This window comes from Ranitomeya variabilis, chromosome 5 (assembly GCF_051348905.1).
Source record: "Ranitomeya variabilis isolate aRanVar5 chromosome 5, aRanVar5.hap1, whole genome shotgun sequence".
Lineage (NCBI taxonomy): Eukaryota > Metazoa > Chordata > Amphibia > Anura > Dendrobatidae > Ranitomeya > Ranitomeya variabilis.
The window spans coordinates 472842711-472868620 of NC_135236.1; the positions used below are offsets into that span (position 1 = coordinate 472842711).

At 43.4% G+C, this 25910-nt stretch overlaps 1 protein-coding gene across 7 annotated transcripts in view; it reads left to right on the forward strand.

Moving 5' to 3' along the window:
- Nucleotides 1-346: 346 nt before the first annotated feature.
- Nucleotides 347-25910, forward strand: part of PPFIA2 (PPFI scaffold protein A2) — a 580573-nt gene continuing 555009 nt past the window's right edge. For 3 of the 7 annotated variants that reach the window (XM_077265481.1, XM_077265479.1, XM_077265480.1), the window contains exon 1: nt 347-619. The gene's annotated coding sequence lies outside the window, so the exon portion shown is untranslated. The remainder of the gene's footprint in view (nt 620-25910) is intronic. The other 4 variants (XM_077265478.1, XM_077265477.1, XM_077265476.1 and 1 more) reach the window with 2 other exon arrangements.

Below are 25910 nucleotides of genomic sequence, written 5' to 3' on the forward strand. Positions count from 1 at the left end.
TGGCCTCCCAACTTCTCCTGGCCTCTGAATGGCAATTCTGCCTAGTTCTCCAATAATTCATCCCATACTCTCAGGAATCAGGGGTCTGGGAAAGCTGGGTAGTGACCCATATTGGAGGAAGGCTGCTGGCCAGTGTTTCTCTTGAGCTAATAACCCACTGATAATTGCATGTCATATGTTTGTTCCCGTCTGCCAGCCATCACAGAGCCACACATCCATGACACCTGGTACCTTGCCCACACGATGCCCCAGCACAGTGCCAGGCAGCAGCTCTCATTCCCAGGCAGCTGTCAGATGATGCTGGAGCTTTAAGAGACACCTCCTCCCCTCCTCTGCTCTAAACAATGGTTTCACCCGAGCTCTGCTTCCCATTGCAAAATTTGTAATGTGCCATTTTTGCCATGGATGCCTTTCCATTTGGGTGCTGAGAGGGGAGGCAGACATGCCCAGGTGCCCAGCTGCTTCTGGCTGCACACTGGTGCCTGCTGTGAGGCCAGCATCTAGTGCTGCAGATCAGTGCTGGGATTGATGGGGACATGGTCCAGGAGGGGTCCTCTGGGTGAGACTGCAGACTGAGCTCATTGATTTCTTGGAGGAAGGAGCAGCAGCTGGAGATCAGGTAGGGGCATTGTCTTCTCCTTCTCAGATCCTTTCCAGCATTACCCCAGCAGACAGGAAAGTTGGCCAATGCCAGCAGATCCCTCCCTGCAGCTGGACATGGATGTGTGCCCACCAGGCAGCACTGGCCACACTGCATGTCAGGTGTATATGTGCTCTGTACCACTTACTACAGTCATTGGCGTCAGTGCATGGAGGGCGCCGGGCAGGCAGGAGTTAAGTGGGAGGAGCACTATGCATGATGTAATGCAATTGAGACAATGGCAAGCGTTTTCCTGCTAGAATGAAAGCGTGCGGCTCTTACTGTAAGGTGCAAATGGTGGGGTGGTGCCCAGAGAGGGGGTCTGTGGCAGGCAGAAGTCAGCAGGTGGGCACACACACTGCAGGAGGTGGCACCTGTCACCCTGGTCAGTGTGGCACATAGGTGTCATATGAGGGTGTGGCTGGCCAGGCTCCTACCCAGGTGCAGGGCATCAAGTGTCCATATCTGCAGGAGGGCTCTGCCCATGTCATGGCACCAGTGCCTGTCGCTGGCTGTGTGTGCATTGGCCCCTGCAGCATGTCCACCTAGAGGAGCCATTACACCCCAGACATCACTTCATCTCTAACTTGCTGCAGATGATCTAGCGAAAAAGTGCTAAATCCACACGCAGAAAGTCCACTACGAACCCTAAATATGTAATGTGCAATTATAGATTGGCAGCGATGCCCCTGAATACTCCACTGAGCCACATGGTGCCGGCATCCTTGCCCACGGCACTATTGATATTAGGACGTATTAGGTATTATTTTACTTTTGTCCTTGCGTTTTGGTTTCTGTAACACCCACATGAAGTGTGCATTGTCAAGAGCAGCTTTGAAATGGAAAAGACTCATGTAAAAACTCGTGGCGCGATGCTACGGGGAACAGTGTTTTATAAGTTTTACCAAGAGAGAGATTATAAGAAAAGAGAAAACTGATCCCTGAAGGCAGATGTCAAGGACTAGATTTGTTTAGGATCTAGTTTTTATCTTTAATAAACATTTTTTTATTTGAACAGAAAGCCAACAAATCCAATTAATGTCCTCATTGTGTGACCTAGTACCAGAATCTTGTGACCAAGTAGCAGACTGGTGACCTAGTACAAGATTCTGATGACTTAGTACCAGTATCTTGTGACCTAGTACCAGACTCTTACCAAGTCCCGGAGTCTGGTGACCTAATACCAGAATTTTGTGACCTAGTACCAGAGTCTGGTGACCCAGTACCAGAGACTGATGACCTAGTACCAGTATCTTGTGACCTAGTATCGGAGTTTGTTGACCCAGTACCAGAGTCTGGCGACCTAATACCAGAGTCTGGTGACATAGTACCAGAATCCTGTGACCAAGTAGCAGAGTCTGGTGACCTAGTACCAGAGTCTGATGACGTAGTACCAGTATCTTGTGACTTAGTACCAGAGTCTGGTTACCAAGTCCCGGAGTCTGGTGACCTAGTACCAGAATCTTGTGCCAAAGTACCAGAGTCTGGTGACCTAGTACCAGAGACTGATGACCTAGTACCAGTATCTTGTGACCTAGTATCGGAGTCTGTTGACCCAGTACCGGAGTCTGGTGACCTAACACCAGAGTCTGATAACCTAATACCAGAGTCTGGTGACATGGTACCAGTATTTTGTGACCCAGTATCGGAGTCTGGTGACCTAGTACCGGAGTCTGGTGACCTGATACCAGAGTCTGATAGCCTAATACCAGACCCCCCCCCGACGAAGGATTTTATATCTGAAACGCGCGTCGGGGTGCGCATTGCTTGGATTCGGTGTCGCCATTAAGGTACAGGAACTCCTTTATAAATCATTTCTCTATTGCCTTTTGCACATTTTGTAGTTAGTTTACTCTGTCACTTGATTGCACATTGCACTTTTTGCATGGCGTTTGGGCCATATGATTTGGTTACACTATGGGTCATTCAATTTAACCCCTAAATTGGTGTTATTGCACACCTTATGTAATTTTTATCATTTTTTAGCACTTGTGATACACACTACGTTTTTATTATTCCTGATTGATTTGTAAAAGGAGTCCTGCGATTAACCCTTCCTTTTCTGGTGCACCTTATGCCTATTCAGGTTGTTATATTTTATTGGTGATTTTTTACCTTTGCTATTATATGTTTTTATATTTTTCCAACATGTGCACAAATAAATATGTTATTACCATTACAAATAAAGTACTATTGTGAAAATACGTATACTCTTGCCATTTAAGTTTCTTGGAGTTAGGTCCTCAGCTCTGGTGGTTGGTTTCTACTGTCTATATGAGTGGTCTCCACTCACTCTACTTGTTTTCACTGGGGTCCATCTAATTAAATTCTCAAACACTAATATTTAGATTTGGTATAGGTATTTATTGCCCCTCTTTGTGTTAACATTTTCTGCCTAATACCAGAGTCTGGTGACATAGTACCAGTATTTTGTGACCCAGTACCGGAGTCTGGTGACCTAGTAACGGAGTCTGGTGACCTAATACCAGAGTCTGGTGACATAGTACCGATATCTTGTGACCTAGTACCGGAGTCTGGTGACCTAATACCAGAGTCTGGTGACATAGTACCGATATCTTGTGACCTAGTACCGGAGTCTGGTGACCTAATACCAGAGTCTGGTGACATAGTACCGATATCTTGTGACCTAGTACCGGAGTCTGGTGACCTAATACCAGAGTCTGGTGACATAGTACCGATATCTTGTGACCTAGTACCAGAGTCTGGTGACCTAATACCAGAGTCTGGTGACATAGTACCGATATCTTGTGACCCAGTACCGGAGTCTGATGACCTAATACCAGAGTCTGGTGACCTAATACCAGACTCTGGTGACATAGTACCAGTATTTTGTGACCCAGTACCGGAGTCTGGTGACCTAGTACCGGAGTCTGGTGACCTAATACCAGAGTCTGGTGACATAGTACCGATATCTTGTGACCCAGTACCGGAGTCTGATGACCTAATACCAGAGTCTGGTGACCTAATACCAGACTCTGGTGACATAGTACCAGTATTTTGTGACCTACTACCGGAGTCTGGTAACCTAGTATTTGTTTCCTGCAAAGATCTGCAAAATACTGGAATTCCCAAACTGCAGAAGACTGAATAGAGAAGTATTAAGGTGTACTCTTTTTTGTATGATGTTAACTGTATATTATGTGGTATACATTTTTTTCCTTTTGGCAGTCTGACTTTACTGAGCGCGGTGTGTTATACCACTATACTGCCTGATACTCCAGCACATATCATTAATGCTGGATTAAAGGATTTTTTCTCCTAGATATACATATTGAATCAGGTTTTGAGAAATTAAAACTTTTTATACCGTTTTATACAGGTCGTTTACACATATGTAATTCAGATTTCATCCATTTTATCTTTTTTTGCAGAATGGAATGTGGTGCTAATGTAAACCAATATAGCTATTCACACTCCCGTTTTTTTCCTGTTAAAAAGCAGCATGTGCTATTTTAACCTGTTTTACAGATACAGTTAGGTCCATATATATTTGGACAGAGACAACATTTTTCTAATTTTGGTTATAGACATTACCACAATGAATTTTAAACAAAACAATTCAGATGCAGTTGAAGTTCAGACTTTCAGCTTTCATTTGAGGGTATCCACATTAAAATTGGATGAAGGGTTTAGGAGTTTCAGTTCCTTAACATGGGCCACCCTGTTTTTAAAGGGACCAAAAGTAATTGGACAATTGACTCCAAGGCTATTTCATGGACAGGTGTGGGCAATCCCTTCGTTATGTCATTCTCAATTAAGCAGATAAAAGGCCTGGAGTTGATTTGAGGTGTGGTGCTTGCATTTGGAAGGTTTTGCTGTGACGTATACATGCGGTCAAAGGAGCGCTCCATGCAGGTGAAACAAGCCATCCTTAAGCTGCGAAAACAGAAAAATCCCATCTGAGGAATTGCTACAATATTAGGAGTGGCAAAATCTACAGTTTGGTACATCCTGAGAAAGAAAGAAAGCACTGGTGAACTCATCAATGCAAAAAGACCTGGGTGCCCACGGAAGACAACGGCGGTGGATGATTGCAGAATAATCTCCATGGTGAAGAGAAACCTCTTCACAACAGCCAACCAAGTGAACAACACTCTCCAGGAGGTCGGCGTATCAATATCCAAATCTACCATAAAGAGAAGACTGCATGAAAGTAAATACAGAGGGTTCACTGCACGGTGCAAGCCACTCATAAGCATCAAGAATAAAAAGGCTAGACTGGACTTTGCTAAAAAACATCTAAAAAAGCCAGCACAGTTCTGGAAGAACATTCTTTGGACAGATGAAACCAAGATCAACCTCTACCAGAATGATGGCAAGAGAAAAGTATGGCGAAGGTGTGGTACAGCTCATGATCCAAAGCATACCACATCATCTGTAAAACATGGCGGAGGCAGTGTGATGGCTTGGGCATGCATGGCTGCCTGTGGCACTGGGTCACTAGTGTTTATTGATGATGTGACACAGGATAGAAGCAGCCGAATGAATTCTGAGGTATTCAGAGCCACATTGTGTGCTCAGATCCAGCCAAATGCAGCCAAACTGATTGGTCGTCGTTTCATACTACAGATGGACAATGACCCAAAACATAAAGCCAAAGCAACCCAGGAGTTTTTTAAAGCAAAGAAGTGGAATATTCTTGAATGGCCAAGTCAGTCACCTGATCTCAGCCAAATCGAGCATGCATTTCACTTGTTAAGACTAAACTTCAGACAGAAAGGCCCACAAACAAACAGCAACTGAAGACCACCGCAGTGAAGGCCTGGCAGAGCATCAAAAAGGAGGAAACACAGCGTCTGGTGATGTCCATGAGTTCAAGACTTCAGGCAGTCATTGCCAACAAAGGGTTTTCAACCAAGTACTAGAAATGAACATTTTATTTAAAATTATTGATTCTTTCCAATTACTTTTGGTCCCTTTAAAAACAGGGTAGTACATGTTAAGGATCTGAAACTCCTAAACCCTTCATTCAATTTTAATGTGGATACCCTAAAATGAAAGCTGAAAGTCTGAACTTCAACTACATCTAAATTGTTTTGTTTAAAATTCATTGTGGTAAAGTCTATAACCAAAATTAGAAAAATGTTGTCTCTGTCCAAATATATATGGACCTAACTGTATAATACACCCATTGAAGGCTATAGACAGTGATTAAAGGGGTTGTTTAGCACAGTGCAATTTTTTTCAGCAAGCCCCTCAGCCTGCTGAATCCTTGCAACGTGTAACCCATATACTGTAGGGGTGCACACGACCGATTAAATCGGACAAGTGCTATCCATGGTTTTCATGGGTAGCTCTTGTACCCATGATATTCTGTGGGGCTGTGTTCTGTGGGGTTGTGCACATGTCCAATTTTGTGTCAGATCAAAATTGGCAATGCCAGTCTCTGAGTCCATGATATCCATCGGACCGCATTCAGATGACTCGGTGCTGTAAAATTTTCACTGACTCACAGAGTGGGGAGGGTTGAAAAACTTTTCTTCTCTCAACCTCTGAAAAAAACTCATCCAACTCAGATCAAATTCTGATCAAAGTCTGATTAGAATAACTGGACCATTTTTCTCGGATGGAGAAACAATGGTCATGTGCACCACTCATAAAGCACCACTCCAGCTGGGGTTATTTTCAGCACTGGAGTGGCGTTTTAAATGTAAGTCTCCTGCCCCCGGTCATATCTTCACCGTTTTTCGGCACCACGCCTGACCCATGACGGCATCTTGTGGCCGGAAGTCAGAAGCTATGTCACAAGCGTTCAATGCAAGTCTATGAGAGCCAGAATGAGGCCAGAACGAGGCTCTCATACAGCGTTGGACTGGAGCACCTTGGACCCACCAGAGAGAAGCATCCTTGGGGCCCACTATGTAGCTACATAGAAATAAATACAAGACCACCAATTGTGCGGTAAAACACGATAATATCAGGGTATAATATAAGGTAGTACACGTCTTAATTATGTAGCAGGGGTTGGGGGAGCCCCCTCATAGAATAAAAAGTAGCCCCCTCATAGAATATAATGCAGCCCCTCTTAGAATATAATGTAGCCCCCTCATAGAATATAATGCAGCCCCCAATAGAATATGATGTAGCACCCTCATAGGGTATAATGCAGCCCCCTCACTGAATATAATGCAGCCCTCTCAGAGTATAATGCAACCCCCTCATAAGGTATAATGCAGCCCCCCATAGAATATAATGTAGCCCCCTCAGAGTATAATGCAACCCCCTTATAAGGTGTAATGCAGCCCCCATAGAATATAATGTAGCCCCCTCATATAGTATAATGCAGCCCCCTCACAGAATATAATGCAGCCCCCTCATACTGTATAATGCAGCTCCCCTCATAGGGTATAATGCACCCCCCACAGTATATAATGCAGCCCCCATATAGGGTATAATGCATCTCCCTCATATGGTATAATGCAGCCCCCCACACAGAATATAATGCAGCCCCCTCATAGGGTATAATGCAGCCCCCTCATAGGATATAATGCAGCCCCCACACACGGTATAATGCAGCCCCCTCACAGGGTATAATGCAGCCCCCCTCATAGGGTATAATGCAGCCTCTCCCACAGAATATAATGCAGCCCCCCACAGAATATAATGCAGACCCTCAGAGTATAATGCAGCCCCACATGGTATGTAATGTAGCCCCCCCATTGAATATAATCCAACTCCGCAGTCCTACAGTCTTATGACTCACTCACTGATGTGTATATACAGTTAGGTCCATATATATTTGGACAGAGACAACATTTTTCTAATTTTGGTTATAGACATTACCACAATGAATTTTAAACAAAACAATTCAGATGCAGTTGAAGTTCAGACTTTCAGCTTTCATTTGAGGGTATCCACATTAAAATTGGATGAAGGGTTTAGGAGTTTCAGTTCCTTAACATGGGCCACCCTGTTTTTAAAGGGACCAAAAGTAATTGGACAATTGACTCCAAGGCTATTTCATGGACAGGTGTGGGCAATCCCTTCGTTATGTCATTCTCAATTAAGCAGATAAAAGGCCTGGAGTTGATTTGAGGTGTGGTGCTTGCATTTGGAAGGTTTTGCTGTGACGTATACATGCGGTCAAAGGAGCGCTCCATGCAGGTGAAACAAGCCATCCTTAAGCTGCGAAAACAGAAAAATCCCATCTGAGGAATTGCTACAATATTAGGAGTGGCAAAATCTACAGTTTGGTACATCCTGAGAAAGAAAGAAAGCACTGGTGAACTCATCAATGCAAAAAGACCTGGGTGCCCACGGAAGACAACGGCGGTGGATGATTGCAGAATAATCTCCATGGTGAAGAGAAACCTCTTCACAACAGCCAACCAAGTGAACAACACTCTCCAGGAGGTCGGCGTATCAATATCCAAATCTACCATAAAGAGAAGACTGCATGAAAGTAAATACAGAGGGTTCACTGCACGGTGCAAGCCACTCATAAGCATCAAGAATAAAAAGGCTAGACTGGACTTTGCTAAAAAACATCTAAAAAAGCCAGCACAGTTCTGGAAGAACATTCTTTGGACAGATGAAACCAAGATCAACCTCTACCAGAATGATGGCAAGAGAAAAGTATGGCGAAGGTGTGGTACAGCTCATGATCCAAAGCATACCACATCATCTGTAAAACATGGCGGAGGCAGTGTGATGGCTTGGGCATGCATGGCTGCCTGTGGCACTGGGTCACTAGTGTTTATTGATGATGTGACACAGGATAGAAGCAGCCGAATGAATTCTGAGGTATTCAGAGCCACATTGTGTGCTCAGATCCAGCCAAATGCAGCCAAACTGATTGGTCGTCGTTTCATACTACAGATGGACAATGACCCAAAACATAAAGCCAAAGCAACCCAGGAGTTTTTTAAAGCAAAGAAGTGGAATATTCTTGAATGGCCAAGTCAGTCACCTGATCTCAGCCAAATCGAGCATGCATTTCACTTGTTAAGACTAAACTTCAGACAGAAAGGCCCACAAACAAACAGCAACTGAAGACCACCGCAGTGAAGGCCTGGCAGAGCATCAAAAAGGAGGAAACACAGCGTCTGGTGATGTCCATGAGTTCAAGACTTCAGGCAGTCATTGCCAACAAAGGGTTTTCAACCAAGTACTAGAAATGAACATTTTATTTAAAATTATTGATTCTTTCCAATTACTTTTGGTCCCTTTAAAAACAGGGTAGTACATGTTAAGGATCTGAAACTCCTAAACCCTTCATTCAATTTTAATGTGGATACCCTAAAATGAAAGCTGAAAGTCTGAACTTCAACTACATCTAAATTGTTTTGTTTAAAATTCATTGTGGTAAAGTCTATAACCAAAATTAGAAAAATGTTGTCTCTGTCCAAATATATATGGACCTAACTGTATATATATATATATATATATATATATATATATATATATATACACACACTATATATACACACACAAATTATGGTTCCAAAGTTTATGGTCACCCAGACAATGTTGTGTTTTCCATGAAAACTCATACTTTTATTAATCAAATGAGTTGCCAAATGAATTTAACATCTAGTCCAGACATTGACAAGGTTCGAAAAAAGGATTTTTATTTGAAATAATAATTTTCTCCTTCAAACTTTGCTTTCGTCAAAGAATGCTCCCTTTGCAGCAATTACAGTATTGCAGACCTTTGGCATTCTAGCAGTTAATTTGCTGCGGTAATCTGGAGAAATTTCACCCAATGCTTCCAGAAGCCCCTCCCACAACTTGGTTTGGCTTGATGGGCACTTTTTGTGTACCATACGGTCAAGCTGCTCCCACAACAGCTCAATGGGGTTGAGATCTGGTGACTGCGCTGGCCACTCCATTATAGATAGAATACCAGCTGCCTGTTTCTTCCCTAAATATTTCTTGCATAATTTGGAGGTGTGCTTTGGGTCATTGTCCTGTTGTAGGATGAAATTGGCTCCAATCAAGCGCTGTCCACATGGTATGGCATGGTGTTGCAAAATGGAGTCATAGCCTTCCTTATTCAAAATCCCTTTTACCTTGTACAAATCTCCCACTTTACCAGCACCAAAGCAGCCCCAGACCATCAAATTACCTCCACCATGCTTGACAGACGGCATCAGGCACTTTTCCAGCATCTTTCCAGTTGTTCTGCATCTCGCAAATGTTCTTCTGTGTGATCCAAACACCTCAAACCTGGATTTGTCTGTCCATAACACTTGTTTCCAATCTTCCTCTGTCCAATGTCTGTGTTCTTTTGCCCATATTAATCTTTTCCTTTAATTAGCCAGTCTCAGATATGGCTTTTTCTTTGCCACTCTGCCCTGAAGGCCAAGATCCTGGAGTCACCTCTTCACTGTAGACGTTGACACTGGCGTTTTGCGTGTACTATTTAATTTAGCTGCCAGTTGTGGACCTGTGAGGCGTCGATTTCTCAAACTACAAACTAATGTACTTGTCTTGTTGCTCAGTTGTGCTGCGGGGCCTCCAACTTCTCTTTCTACTCTGGTTAGAGCCTGTTTGTGCTCTCCTCTGAAGGGAGGAGTACACACCATTGTAGGAAATCTTCAGTTTCTTGGCAATTTCTCGCATGGAATACCCTTCATTTCTAAGAACAAGAATAGACTGTCGAGTTTCACATGGAAGTTCTTTTTTTTCTGGCCATTTTGAACCAACAAATGTAATGCTCCAGATTCTCAACTAGCTGAAAGGAAGGTCAGGTTTATAGGTTCTCTAATCAGCCAAACTATTTTCAACTGTGCTAACATACTTGCACAAAGGTTTATAAGGGTATTCTAACCATCCATTAGCCTTCTTACACAGTTAGCAAGCACAAAGTACCATAAGAACACTGGAGTGGTGGTTGTTGGAAATGGTCTTCTATACACCTATGAACATATTGCATTGCAAACCAGACGTTTGCAGCTAGAATAGTCATTTACCACATTAACAATGTATAGAGTGTACTTCTGACTCATTTAATGTTAGCTTCATTGGAAAAAAACTGTACTTTTCTTTCAAAAATAAGGAAATTTCTAAGTGACCCTAAACTTCGGAATGGTAGTGTGTGTATACACACACACACATATATATATATATATATATATATATATATATATATATATATATATATATATATATATATACAGTACAGAGCAAAAGTTTGGACACACCTTCTCATTTAAAGATTTTTCTGTATTTTCATGACTATGAAAATTGTAAATTCACACTGAAGGCATCAAAACTATGAATTGACACATGTGGAATGATATACTTAACAAAAAAGTGTGAAACAACTGAAAATATGTCTAATGTTCTAGGTTCTTCAAAGTAGCCACTTTGATGACTGCTTTGCACACTCTTGGCATTCTCTTGATGAGGTTCAAGAGGTAGTCACCGGAAATGGTCTTCCAACAGTCTTCACTCTGCGGTCCAGCTCACCCCAAACCATCTCGATTGGGTTCAGGTCTGGTGACTGTGGAGGCCATGTCATCTGGTGTAGCACCCCATCACTCTCCTTCTTGGTCAAATAGCCCTTACACAGCCTGGAGGTGTGTTTGGGGTCATTTTTCTGTTGAAAAATAAATGATGGTCCAACTAAGTGCAAACCGGATGGAATAGCATGCTGCTGCAAGATGCTGTGGTAGCCATGTTGGTTCAGTATGCCTTGAGTTTCGAATAAATCCCCAACAGTGTCACCAGCAAAGCACCCCCACCATCAAACCTTCTCCTCCATGCTTCACGGTGGGAACCAGGCATGTAGAGTCCATCCGTTCACCTTTTCAGCGCCGCACAAAGACACGGTGGTTGGAACCAAAGATCTCAAATTTGGACTCATCAGACCAAAGCACAGATTTCCACTGGTCTAATGTCCATTCCTTTTGATCTTTAACCCAAACAAGTCTCTTCTGCTTGTTGCCTGTCCTTAGCAGTGGTTTCCTAGCAGCTATTTTACCATGAATGCCTGCTGCACAAAGTCTCCTCTTAACAGTTGTTGTAGAGATGTGTCTGCTGCTAGAACTCTGTGTGGCATTGACCTGGTCTCTAATCTGAGCTGCTGTTAAGCTGCGATTTCTGAGGCTGGTGACTCGGATAAACTTATCCTCAGAAGCAGAGGTGACTCTTGGTCTTCCTTTCCTGGGGCGGTCCTCATGTGAGCCCATTTCTTTGTAGCGCTTGATCGTTTTTGCAACTTGAGGACACTTTCAAAGTTTTCCCAATTTTTTGCACTGACTGACCTTCATTTCTTAAAGTAATGATGGCCTCTCATTTGTCTTTGCTTAGCTGCTTTTTTCTTGCCATAATACAAATTCTAACAGTCTATTCAGTAGGATTATCAGCTGTGTATCCACCAGACTTCTGCACAACAAAGCTGATGGTCCCAACCCCATTTATAAGGCAAGAAATCCCACTTACTAAACCTGACAGGGCACACCTGTGAAGTGAAAACCATTTCCGGTTACTACCTCTTAAAGCTCATCAAGAGAATGCCAAGAGTGTGCAAAGCAGTCATCAAAGCAAAAGGTGGCTACTTTGAAGAACCTAGAATATAAGACATAATTTCAGTTGTTTCACACTTTTTTGTTAAGTATATAATTCCACATGTGTTAATTCATAGTTTTGATGCCTTCAGTGTGAATTTACAATTTTCATAGTCCTGAAAATACAGAAAAATCTTTAAATGAGAAGGTGTGTCCAAACTTTTGCTCTGTACTGTATTTATATATATATATGAATATATAAAAAAACAAACACAATACTCACCTCTCCTCTTTCCCATGCCGATTCCGGCTCTGCTCCAGTATAAGCAACTGCACTTCGGTGTACCCCACACACGGCGGGTACGCAATGAAGTGACATCATCGCACAGCCACAATGTCAGAAGCAGAGGGGAATTATGGGAGAGGGAGCGTCATCTGACTCCCTCTCCTCCATTATTGCTTTAAACTGTATTGGCATCTCTGATGCCGATACAGTTGCATGCAGCAAGCACTGGGGGATGGCGCTGGTGCTGGGCACCCCTGAATTACAGGCCCCATAGCGGCCATGTGGGATGGGGCCCATGGGGGAGCAGGGGCCCTGGTCTGCCGGCCCTGATTGCAAGCAGTGTTAGCCGCAGCCTGCGGCTAACACTGCCCGCTATTAACGTGAAATGAATATTCACTCCTCTCCAGGCCGATAGGGACGTGGGGAAGAGTGAATATTAATTTCTCTTTAGCAGCAGGAACTGGCTTTAGCTGCAGCAACCGGCTTCTGCCTCTGTCACCCGCTGCTGCTCTGCTGGCAGTGGGCGGGCCCCCCTGACTCACGGGCCCCACAGCAGCTGCGTGGTGTGCCGCTGTTAGCGACACTCCACTGACTTGAGGCCCCTGCATCAGCGGGTGTATGCCAGCAGGTGTAAGTGCCTGGGCCCACCACAGATTCTGCGGTTCTCCGGTGGGCCAGTTCAACCCTGCTCTCATATACTTGTATTGAAAAGTGAACTCAGCACCGCTCCATGAAATACTGGAGCTGCCATGAGATCACTTTTTGCCAGAGACCGACGGGAGCGATGCTGGAAAACGATGAAGGTGGCGGCAAGTGAGTATGAGACAGGGGGCAGGGGGACTTACATTTAAAGCACAACTCCAGCGGTGCAATAAAGAAAACCCTGGAGTGATGCTTTAAGTTTTTTATCTGCCAGTTCAAGTGATCATCATGTGATTGCAAGTAAATGATTTACCTACACGTGGTCTGGTGACAACTAGCTTCTCATCCACTTGTATCAATAGAAAATAGAGAGTAGAAAGAGAAGCTAGTCATCATGTGATGTCAACTCTGCAAATTACATTCTTGTGGCCATGTGGCGATCACTTGAACCCACAAGCAGGACTGAATCCAAACAGTCTGTGTATTGTACACTGTTAGGATTCACAACGCTGCTATGATTGCTGAAAAACTGAACTGGGCTGGACAACACCTCTAAAATCCGGATGCATCATTATTCCATTGGTATTTCATCACTCTTTATCAGTATTAGATCAGACTTTGGATCCATGTTTGCATACATTGTGGTTATTCTCTATTTGGCCAAAAATTGATCTGTGTTTGGCCAATAGAAAATAATAGCAATAAATGGAAATACTGATGCAAAAACTGATCAAATACTCATTCGTCCTACTACACAACCGTATTTCGGATCTGAATTAGTTCAGCTTCACATGACCTTGTACTGGACAAAATTTCTGCACTGGTCACCTATTTCCCGACTTGGACTCAAAATCCTCGTAAACATATATAAGACTGTTGGATTTCAGTTATTAGGCTCATGGCCAGTCCAGAAGTCTCAGTCCATACACAGATACCTAGCAAACTTATAATAATACTTTCATTTGACATAGGCCTTAGAGGAAATTCATACATGTTTATGATAAAACTGGATGCTTTCCTGCGTGATTGACAGTTCTGAGCACAGTTGCGCTGTTGACCCAAACTGTGTCTCTCCGAAGTTGCAAGCAGAGTCAGCTTTGTCTCTGCATCTTCAGAGGAGTGCAGTAGCATTGGCGCCAACAATGCTCTTCAGTTAGCCAGGACAGCTTCAGAGCAGTGCTTGCAAGCTTTATTGGAAAGAGTTTGTAGCACTTGACGTTTGGCCACCCCACCACTACTAGACCACAGTGGTGACTGGTACTTTAGGGAAGGGGCAGTAAGCAAAAAAAAATAAAACTGTAATTATCAGGGGAAGGGGGATGAATCTTAATGCTATCCAATTACGCAGATCAATAAAGGTGGAAATGACCCTTTATTAGCCAGGTCTCATCTAAGAAACAGATGAGATTGGTGCATGCTGCAGTTTTTTCTACATGCACGGACAGTACCACTCCATCTCCAAGCCTCTCTCTTCATGGAGTGGAGGCAGACCTACTTGCATTATTCTTATTCCGCCCAATGTACATTGCATTACATGAACTAACAAGTACAGATGTAAAATGCTGTGGTCATGTGGTGCAGCTGGCGGGAGTGGAACAAGAATAATTGTCTTGAGGACTGCCTTCCCACATGCTGGGGGGTGAAGACATATAGAGCTGGGTCTCATCCTACTGTGAAGTTTTCATATGAAGATTTTATTTTTAATAATTGCTATCTACTGGAATATAAAGGGGATATCACTTTATTGCAGAATTGAGGGTGGTCTTGCTCTTTTATTTATTAGCAACAGGTTGTATATGCTGACATAAGTATGATATAGAGTGGGTACAGAAAGTATTCAGACCCCTTTCAATTTTTCACTCTTTGTTTCATTGCAACCATTTGGTAAATTCAAAAAAGTTCATTTTTTCACATTAATGTACACTCTGCGCCCCATCTTGACTGAAAAAAACCCAGAAATGTAGAATTCTTTTAGCAAATTTAATAAAAAAGAAAAAAATAAATATCACATGGTTCTACTCCTTCATTGGAGTCCAGCTGTGTTTAATTAAACTGATAGGACTTGATTTGCAAAGGCACACACTTGTCTATATAAGACCTTACAGCTCACAGTGCATGTTTGGGACCACCAAAAGTCTTCCTAGACCTGGCCATCCAGCCAAACTGAACAATCGTGGGAGAAGAGCCTTGGTGAGAGAGGTAAAGAAGAACCCCAAGATCACTGTGGCTGAGCTCCAGAGATGCAGTAGAGAGATGGGAGAAAGTTGCACAAAGTCAGTTATCACTGCAGCCCTCCACCAGTCAGGCCTTTATGGCAGAGTGGCCCTACGGAAGTCTCTCCTCAGTGCAAGACATATGAAAGCCGCATAGTTTGCTAAAAAACACATGAAGGACTCAAAGACTATGAGAAATAAGATTCTCTGGTCTAATGAGACGAAGATAGACCTTTTTGCTAATAATTCTAAGCAGTATGTGTGGAGAAAACCAGGCACTGCTCATCATCTGCCCAATACAATCCCAACAGTGAAACGTAGTGGCAGCATCATGCTATGGGAGTGTTTTTCAGCTGCAGGGAGAGGATGACTGGTTGTCATTGAAGGAAACATGAATGCGGCCAAGTACAGAAAAATCCTGGATGAAAACCTCTTCCAGAGTCCTCTGGACCTCAGACTTGGCCGAAGGTTCACCTTCGAACAAGACAATGACTCTAAGTACACAGCTAAAATAAGAAAGAAGTGGCTTCAGTACAACTCTGTGACCATTCTTGACTGGCCCAGCCAGAGCCCTGACCTAAACCCAATTGACCATCTCTGGAGAAACCTGAAAATGGCTGTCCACCAACATTCACCATCCAACCTGACAGAACTGGAGAGGATCTGCAAGGAAGAAGAACAGAGGATCCCCAAATCCAGGTGTGAAAAACTTGTTGGATCATTCCCAAGAAGACTCATGGCTGTACTAGCTCAAAAGGGTGCTTCCACTCAATACTGAGCAAAGGGTCTGAATTCTTATGACTATGTGATATTTCTGTTTTTCTTTTTTTTTAAATTTGCAAAAATTACTACATTTCTGTTTTTTTTCAGTCAAGATGGGGTGCAGAGTGTACATTAATGAGAAAAAAATTAACTTTTTTGAATTTACCAAATGGGTGCAGTGAAACAAAGAGTGAAAAATGTAATGGGGTATGAATACTTTCCGTACCCACTGTATATCCCATGTTAGGAGGGGCCACAATTTTCCAGTATACAATCGACATTTTATCCAGCTTTAAGGTAATAGAACTGGTCTAGACTCATAAGTCCCTATATGATTAGGCAATAAGTAGTTTAGTAGAGTAGGCTGATGACAGACACACAAGCACAAGCCTGTGAGGAACCAGTTTGTTTTACGTCTGCATTGTAGCCAGCAGAATAGCCATGTGTGACCTAACATGAAGATCCACTGGTGAGGGACCAGTGATGTCTACAAGTAGACTGCATGTTGAGTTTGGGTCTGGATACCTGCTATTGGTCTAAACCTCATAGGCCATACTCGGACCATGAATATTGGAATTGCCTTAAATTTGTAAATACATTAAATGTTGTCGGGTGCTGTGCCTGAAAAAAAGACATTAAAAGGTTAATGATATTGTTTGGTTTCTCAAAAAAAATCCCCCAAAACTGTGGGAGGCCTGCTGTGTAATTATATGTTTTTAATCATGGGGGAGTGATTTGACTGTTTAATTGCCTAGGTAACTGACTACTTGTTTTCTCACTCTATGCAGAAATGTCTTTGCCTTGATAAAGTACTGTATTATTTCTCCTGATGGGTGTGAATTTGTTTTACTGTTGTGGTTTTGTCTTACTTTAATCACCATAAAAGCTTCTTATTCCTATTGTATGCAGTGCAGCCATGAAGGGAATGTTGTCTCCTGTGTAAAGGTACCTTCACACGAAACAACATCGCTAGCGATCCGTGACGTTGCAGCATCCTCGCTAGCGATATCGTTTCGTTTGACACTCAGCAGCGATCAGGATCCTGCTGTGATGTCGCTGGTCGCTGAATAAAGTCCAGAACTTTATTTGGTCGTCCGATCGCTGTGTATCGTTGTGTTTGAAAGCAAAAGCAACGATACCAGCGATGTTTTACACTGGTAACCAGGGTAAACATCAGGTTACCAAGCGCAGGGCTGCGCTTAGTAACCCGATGTTTACCCTGGTTACCAGCGTAAAAGTAAAAAAAACAAACAGTACATGCTCACCTGCGCGTCCCCCAGCCTCTGCTTCCTGACCCTTACTGAGCGCCGGCCCTAAAGTGAAAGTGAAAGCACAGCGGTGACGTCACCGCTGTGCTGTTAGGGCCGGAGCCTTGGAAAAGTTCCCACGCTCGAGTTCATATGAGGACATCCAGCAGAGGGCGCATCACCGCAACTCAAGGTAACTACAGATCACTCAGCTTTCCTTTCAGTACCCGGGGTTTACAGGCACGAGCAAGTGCTTTAGCACAGCTCCTGGCTGTAAAATGATTTAACCCCTTCAGATGCATTTACATCGCGGGACATAACGACGGAAGGTATGGAATATTGTTGTTTGTTTTTTTAAACTTTGTTTCAGATGACAAAGGTCTTCAGATGGATTAAGAGTCTAATAAAATATTACAACAATATGTGTCTTTATTTCATTAAAATACTTTGTAATAATGTGTGTGTTTTATTAACCATTTAGTACTATTGGATTAATAATGGATAGGTGTCATAATTGACGCCTCTCCATTATTAACCTGGCTTAATGTCACCTTACAATAGCAAGGTGACATTAACCCTTCATTACCCCATATCCCACCGCTACACGGGAGTGGGAAGAGAGTGGCCCAGTGCCAGAATAGGCGCATCTTCCAGATGTGCCTTTTCTGGGGTGGCTGGGGGCAGATGTTTGTAGCCAGGGGGGGCCAATAACCGTGGACCCTCTCTAGGCTATTAATATCTGCCCTCAGTCACTGGCTTTACCATTCTGGCGGAGAAAATTGTGCGGGAGCCCACGCCAATTTTTTCCGCCATTTAACCCTTTATTTTAGCAGCTACAGCGGCCAAATTTTGCACATACACACTACTAACATTAGTAGTGTGGAATGTGCAAAAAAAAGGGATATGAGATGGTTTACTGTATGTAAACCATGTCTCATATCATGTCGGGTTTGGGAAGGAGAAATGAAAATTGAATTACCGGCTCTTCACATATATCGCGCTGAATTAAATATAAATACAGAATATATATATGTGTGTCTCAATGACATATATATATATATATATATATATATATATATATACTGTATATATGTTTTAACGAACATTTGAGCACATAAATCCATTAGATGTCGGTTTTGCAAGCCTGCGAGAAAATATCGCAGTACGGATGCCATACGGATTACATACGGAGGATGCCATGCGCAAAATACGCTGACACACCCTACCTACGGAGGACATACGGATCACTATTTTGGGGAATTTTCTGCATATTAGGGCCGTAAAAAACGGACCATATTTACATACGCTGAGTGTGAGGCCGGCCTAACACAGACTGACTTAACCCCTTTCTGCCAGCTGATGGAATAGTACGTCAGCTGGCAGATCCCCTGCTTTGAGGTGGGCTCCGGCGGTGAGCCCACCTCAAAGCCGAGACATGTCAGCTGTTTTGTACAGCTGACGTGCGCACAATGAGCGCGAGCGGAATCGCGATCCGCCCGTGCCCATTAACTAGTTAAATGCCGCCATCAAGCGCTGAGACCTCTATGGTTGTTGATGGCCGATTGCTTTGAGCGCCACCCTGTGGTCGGCGTTCAAAGTACACCTGCATTCCTGCTACATAGAGGTGATCTGTACTTTACCTCTATGTAGCAGAGGCGATCGAGTTGTGCATGCTTCTAGCCTCCTATGGAGGCTATTGAAGCATGCCAAAAAAAAAAAAAAAAAAAGTGTTTAAAAATATAAAAAAATAAAAAATATATAAAAAGTTCAAATCAACCCCCTTTCGCCCCAATCAAAATAAAACAATTAAAAAAAAAATCAAACACACATATTTGGTATCGCCGCGTTCAGAATCGCCCGATCTATCAATAAAAACAAAGGATTAACCTGACCGCTAAATGGCGTAGCAATAAAAAATCAAAATGCCAAAATTAAGGTTTTTTTGGTCGCCACGACATTGCATTAAAATGCAATAACGGGCAATCAAAAGAACATATCTGCACCAAAATGGTATCATTAAAAACGCCATCTTGGCATGCAAAAAATAAGCCCTCACCTGACCCCAGATCGCGAAAATTGGAGACGCTACGGGTATCGGAAAATTGCGCAATTTTTTTTTTTATTTTTTTTTTTAGCAAAGTTTGGAATTTTTTTTCACCACTTAGATAACAAATAACCTAGACATGTTAGGTGTCTATGAACTCATAATGACCTGGAGAATCATAATGGCTGGTTAGTTTTAGCATTTGTTGAATCTAGCAAAAAAGCCAAACAAAAAACAAGTGTGAGATTGCACTTTTTTTGCAATTTCATCACGCTTGGAATATTTTTTCCTGTTTTCTGTTACACGGCATGGTAAAACCAATGGTAATTTTCAAAAGTACATCTCGTCCCGCAAAAAATAAGCCCTCACATAGCCATATTGACGGAAAAATAAAAAAGTTATGGCTCTGGGAAGGAGGGGAGCGAAAAACGAAAACGAAAAAACAGAAAAAGCTCCGGGGGTCAAGGGGTTAAGCTAGTAAAGCCTAAAACCTCCCCAACATGTTTCACCAGTAATCTGTCGTTATCAGGGGACAGAGGCTTAAAGGCCTCACCAGTGCTAATTAGCGGTCGGTCCAATGCTAATACTTATCAATATGTACACGTGTGGGTGATAGGGAATTATTGTATTGTGAGCATAGCGGAAAGATGGGTAATATCACTGTGTCCCCTTATACACACTGACTGTCATATCGTTTAATCTTTTTCTTTAAATAGTTCACTAAAAGTTAATTTTTAACAGTCTTTAGTTAGGAATCAGTTGCTTTCATTGGCAAATTGTAATTAGGGTCCCTTTCCACTTGCGAGAGAAAAAACGGTCCGTAATCTGGACCGAAAAAACGGATGTAACGTATGCGATTGTCATGCGAGTGTCATGCGAGTGCAATGCGAGTGCAATGCAATTTTTAATCGCATCATCCGTATGACATCCGTATTACTGTCCGATTTGTACGCACCGGTGTCCTTTGAAAAGCCGGCAAATCAGTGCTTTGTACAGTAAAATCACACTGACAGGTTAGAATAGAGTAGATATATACACCTAGAATAGGTATATATACATATATATATGTCAGTGAGACACCTATATATGTATATTTATATTTAACGCAGCGCTAGATAGCATAAAAGCCGCTAATTCAATTGCCGGCTTTTCATTTCTCCTCCACAAACCCGACATGATATGAGACATGGTTTACATACAGTAAACCATGTCATATCCCTTTTTTTTTGCATATTCCACACTACTAATGTTAGTAGTGTGTATGTGCAAAATTTGGCTGCTGTAGCTGCTAAAATAAAGGGTTAAATCGCGGAAAAAATTGGCGTGGGCTCCCGCGCAATTTTCTCCGCCAGAATGGTAAAGCCAGTGACTGAGGGCAGATATTAATAGCCAGGAGAGGGTCCATGGTTATTGGCCCCCCCTGGCTACAAACATCTGCCCCCAGCCACCCCAGAAAAGGCACATCTGGAAGATGCGTCAATTCTGGCACTTGGCCACTCTCTTCCCACTCCCGTGTAGCTGTGGGATATGGGGTAATGAAGGGTTAATGCCACCTTGCTATTGTAAGGTGACATTAAGCCAGATTAATAATGGAGAGGCGTCAATTATGACACCTATCCATTATTAATCCAATTGTATGAAAGGGTTAAAAAAACACACACACATTACTAAAAAGTATTTTAATGAAATAAACACACAGGTTGTTTTAATATTTTATTGCTCTCTCAATCCATGTGAAGACCCTTGCTTGGAAAAATAATAAACCAACAATATACATACCTTCTGATGTCAGATCACGTCCCACGAGGTAATTCATCTGAAGGGGTTAAAATATTTTACAAGCAGGAGCCCTGCTAATGCAGCTGTGCTCGTGCTTGTAAACCCCGGGGAATGAAGGAAATGTAGGTCAATGACCTATAGTTACCTTCAGTCGCGGTGATGCGCCCTCTACTGGATGTCCTCATGAACTGCAGCCTGGGAACTTTTTCCCACGCTCCAGGTCATATGAGGACATCCACCAGGGGGCGCATCACCACGACTGAAGGTAACTATAGGTCATTGACCTACATTTCCTTCATTCCCCGGGGCTTACAAGCACGAGCACAGCTGCATTAGCAGGGCTCCTGCTTGTAAAATATTTTAACCCCTTCAGATGGATTACCTCGTGGGACGTGACAGGTGATCAGAGAGGGTATGTATATTGTTGGTTTATTATTTTTCCAAGCGAGGGTCTTCACATGGATTGAGAGAGCAATAAAATATTAAAACAACCTGTGTGTTTTTTTCATTAAAATACTTTTTAATAATGTGCGTGTGTTTTTTTCACCCTTTCATACAATTGGATTAATAATGGATAGGTGTCATAATTGATGCCTCTCCATTATTAATCTGGCTTAATGTCACCTTACAATAGCAAGGTGACATTAACCCTTCATTACCCCATATCCCACCGCTACACGGGAGGGGGAAGAGAGTGGCCAAGTGCCAGAATTGGCGCATCTTCCAGATGTGCCTTTTCTGGGGTGGCTGGGGGCAGATGTTTTTAGCCACGGGGGGGCCAATAACCATGGACCCTCTCTAGGCTATTAATATCTGCCCTGAGTCACTGGCTTTACTACTCTGGCGGAGAAAATTGCGCGGGAGCCCACGCCAATTTTTTCCGCCAATTAACCCTTTATTTTAGCAGCTACAGCGGCCAAATTTTGCACATACACACTACTAACATTAGTAGTGTGGAATATGCAAAAAAAAAGGGGATATGAGATGGTTTACTGTATGTAAACCATGTCTCATATCATGTCGAGTTTGTGAAGGAGAGAGCAAAAGCCGGCAATTGAATTAGCGGCTTTTATGCTATCTAGCGCTGCATTAAATATAAATATACATATATAGGTGTCTCACTGACATATATATATGTATATATACCTATTCTATGTGTATATATCTACTCTATTCTAACCTGTCAGTGTGATTTTACTGTACACCGCGCTGAATTGCCGGCTTTTCAAAGGACACCGGTGCGTAAAAATCGGACAGAACTCGCATGGTGCGAGTGCTGTGCGATTTTTTTCTCGCACCCATTGACTTGCATTGGCGAGTCTCGTCCGAGAATCGCAGCAATACGCAGCATGCTGCGATTTTTTTCTCAGCCGATCCAGATTTTTCTCAGTCCGATTTCGGCTGAGAAAAAAATCGCAAATGAAAAGACACCTATTAACTAACATTGGTCCGAGTGCAATCCGATTTTTTATCGGATTGCACTCGTCCGTTTTCCTCGCAAGTGGAAAGGGGCCCTTAATGTTAATGCCCTACGCTTTCTGGGTGGACAGTAATTTTGTTTTTTGCATTAAACCTTGGTAATGAAACACCTTTTTATAGGCCAACAGCTGAACCAGCTAATATTATTTTTCACTAAGTGGCAGGATTGTTTTGTAATTATGATTATTATTATTATTATTTAGTTATATAGCACCATTAATTCAATGGTGCTGTACATGAGAAAAGGGGTTATGTACAGAGTTATAGATATCGCTTACAGTAAACAAATTTACAATGACAGACTGGTACAGAGGGGAGAGGACCCTGTCCTTGCAGACTTACATTCTACAGGATAATGGGGAAGAGACAGAAGGTCGGGGGTGCTGCAGCTTTGGTGGTGGTGAGGCGACAGCTCTGGTGGTGGTGAGGCGGCAGCTCGGGTGGTGGTGAGGCGGCAGCTCGGGTGGTAGTGAGGCGGCAGCTCGGGTGGTGGTGAGACGGCAGTTCAGATGGTTGGTGAGGCGGCAGAATGGTTATTGCAGGCTGTAGGCTTTCCTGAAGAGATGGGTTTTCAGGTTTCGTCTGAAGGATCCGAGGGTGTTGGATAATCGGACATGTTGAGGCGTGGAATTCCAGAGGATGGGGATATTCGGGAGAAATCTTGAAGGCTGTTGTGTGAGGAATGAACAAGTGTGGAGGAGAGTAGGAGGTCTTGGGAGGATAGAAGATTAAGTGAGGGAAGATAGTGGGAGATTAGTTCAGAGAAATAGGGAGGAGACAGGTTGTGGATGGCTTTGTAGATCAGTGTTAGTAGTTTGAACTGGATTCATTGGGGAATTGGGAGCCAGTGGAGGGATTTGCAGAGGGGAGAAACAGGGGAGTAGCGAGGAGAGAGGAGGATTAGCCGGGCAGCAGAGTTGAGGACAGACTGGAGTGGTGCAAGAAAGTAAGCGAGGAGTCTACAGAGGAGGGTGTTGCAGTAATCGAGGTGGGAGATGGTGAGGGTGAGGGAGTAGATTGTGGGCTGAGGAAGGGACGGATTCTGGCAATATTTTTGAGTTGGAGGCGACAGGAGGTGGCAAGAGTTTAGATGTGCTGTTTGAAGGGTGGGCAGAGTCGAGAGTTACCCTGAGGCAGCGGATTTCAGGTATAGATAGATCAGGTAGGGAGGATACGCGAGATGGGGGAAAGATGATGAGTTCGGTTTTGTCTACATTGAGTTTTAGGAAGCGAGAGTTGAAGAAGGAGGATATGGCTGATAGACACTCCGGGATTCTGGACAGCAGAGAGGTGACATCTGGGCCAGAGAGGTAGATCTGAGTGTCGTCCGCATACAGGTGGTACTGAAAGCCATGGGACCTTATGAGTTTTCCTAGGCCAAGGGTATAGATGGAAAAAATTAGGGGCCCTAGGACAGAGCCTTGAGGAACTCTGTTGTGAATTCCGTCCTTGGGCTCCCTCCTGTGGTTGTGAATGGTACTTTTGTGAGTTCTGCCCTTGGGCTCCCTCTGGTGGTTTCGAGTGGAACTGCTGCTCCTTGAGTTTAGCTGTAGCAGCTGCTTTCACTGATCGTCTCTCCTGGCTTTGCTATTTAACCTGGCTCTGGTCTTCAGTTCATGCCAGCTGTCAATGTTTCTGGTTTGGATTCAGATCTCTCCTTGGATTTCTCTGATGGCCTGTCCATTTCGGCAAAAGATAAGTTTTTGCTAGTTCTTTGTTGTCCATTTGCTTTGGACTTTATTGCTCAGCTCATGTTATGTTTCCTTTTGTCCAGCTTGTCATTATGATATATTCAGGCTAGCTGGAAGCTCTGGGGAAGCAGATTTGCCCTCCACACCGTGAGTCGGTGTGGAGATCATTTTTGTAAACTCTGCGTGGATTTTTAGTTTTTAATACTGACCGCACAGTATCCTTTCCTATTCTGTCTATTTAGATTAGTATTGGCCTCCTTTGCTAAAATCTGTTTTCATTTCTGTGTATGTTATTTCCCTCTCCACTCACAGTCAATATTTGTGGGGGGGCTATCTTTCCTTTTGGGAATTTCTCTGAGGCAAGATAGCTTTCTGTTTCCATCTTTAGGGGTAGTTAGTTCTCAGGCTGTGACAAGGTGTCTAGGGAGAGACAGGAACACTCCACGGCTATTTCTAGTGTTGGTGTTAGGATTAGGAATTGCGGTCAGTAAAGATACCACCTCCTCAGAGCTTGTCCCATGTTGCTCTTTAACCACCAGGTCATATCAGTGTTGCTCCTTAACCACCAGGTCATAACAGAACTCCAACAGAGAGAGGGCGGGATAAGGACGTAGTGTGTGAGTGGGAAACGCTAAATGTGCGGTCGGAAAGGTATGAGGCAGTCCAGGACAGGGCAAGGCCTTTGATGCCAAGGGAAGACAGAATCTGTAGCAGTAGGCAGTGGTCGACTGTCGAAAGCAGAGGACAGGTCGAGAAGGGGGAGGATAGAGAACTGTCTGTTAGCTCTGACTGAGGGTAAGTCATTAGTTATTTTGGTCAGAATAGTTTCGGTGGAGTGGTGGAGGTGGAAGCCAGATTGGAGGTTGCAAAGAGAGAGTTAGATGAGAGGTGGGAGGAAAGTTGAGCATGGACATGCTGCCCAAGGAGTTTGGAAGCAAACGGGAGCAGTGATATGGGGCGATCGCTGGGCATAGCAGTTGGGTCAAGGTTAGTTTTTTTTTGAGGATGGGTGTGATGGTGGCTTGTTTGAAGGCAGAGGGGAAGGTACCAGAAGATAGCAATAGATTGAAGAGATGGGTTAGGGCTGGAATGAGCATGTTAGTGAGGTTGGGGAGCAAGTGGGAAGGGATTGGGTCAAGTGCACAGGTGGTGAGGTGTGATTTGGAAAGGAGGTGAGTAAGTTCTCTTTAGTGATGTTGGAGAGGGAGGTTATTAGGGAATTGCAGAGGTCTGGTATATGGAGTGGTTGGGGTGGTGGAACAGTAAAGGTTTGCCTTGTTTGGTCGATCTTGTTTTTGAAGTAGGTGGAAAAGTTCTCGGAAGAGATGAGGGGAGTTGGAGGTAGCAGTGGTGGATGGAGGAGAGAGTTAAATGAGCTGAACAGTTGTTTTGGGTTGTAGGATAATGAAGATACAAGGTTTGTGAAATAGGTCTGTTTAGCAGAAGTGAGGGCTAGTTTGAAGGCAAGTGTAGCTTGTTTGAAAGCATTGAAGTCATCTGGCAGGCGTGTTTTCTTCCAACGCCGCTCCGCGACCTTGGATGCTTGTTGGAGTTTTTTGGTGAGATTGTTATGCCAGGGTTGCCTATTGATTTGTCGCACTTTGCCATGCATGAGAGGGGCGACTGAGTCCATGGCTGATATGAGAGTGGAGT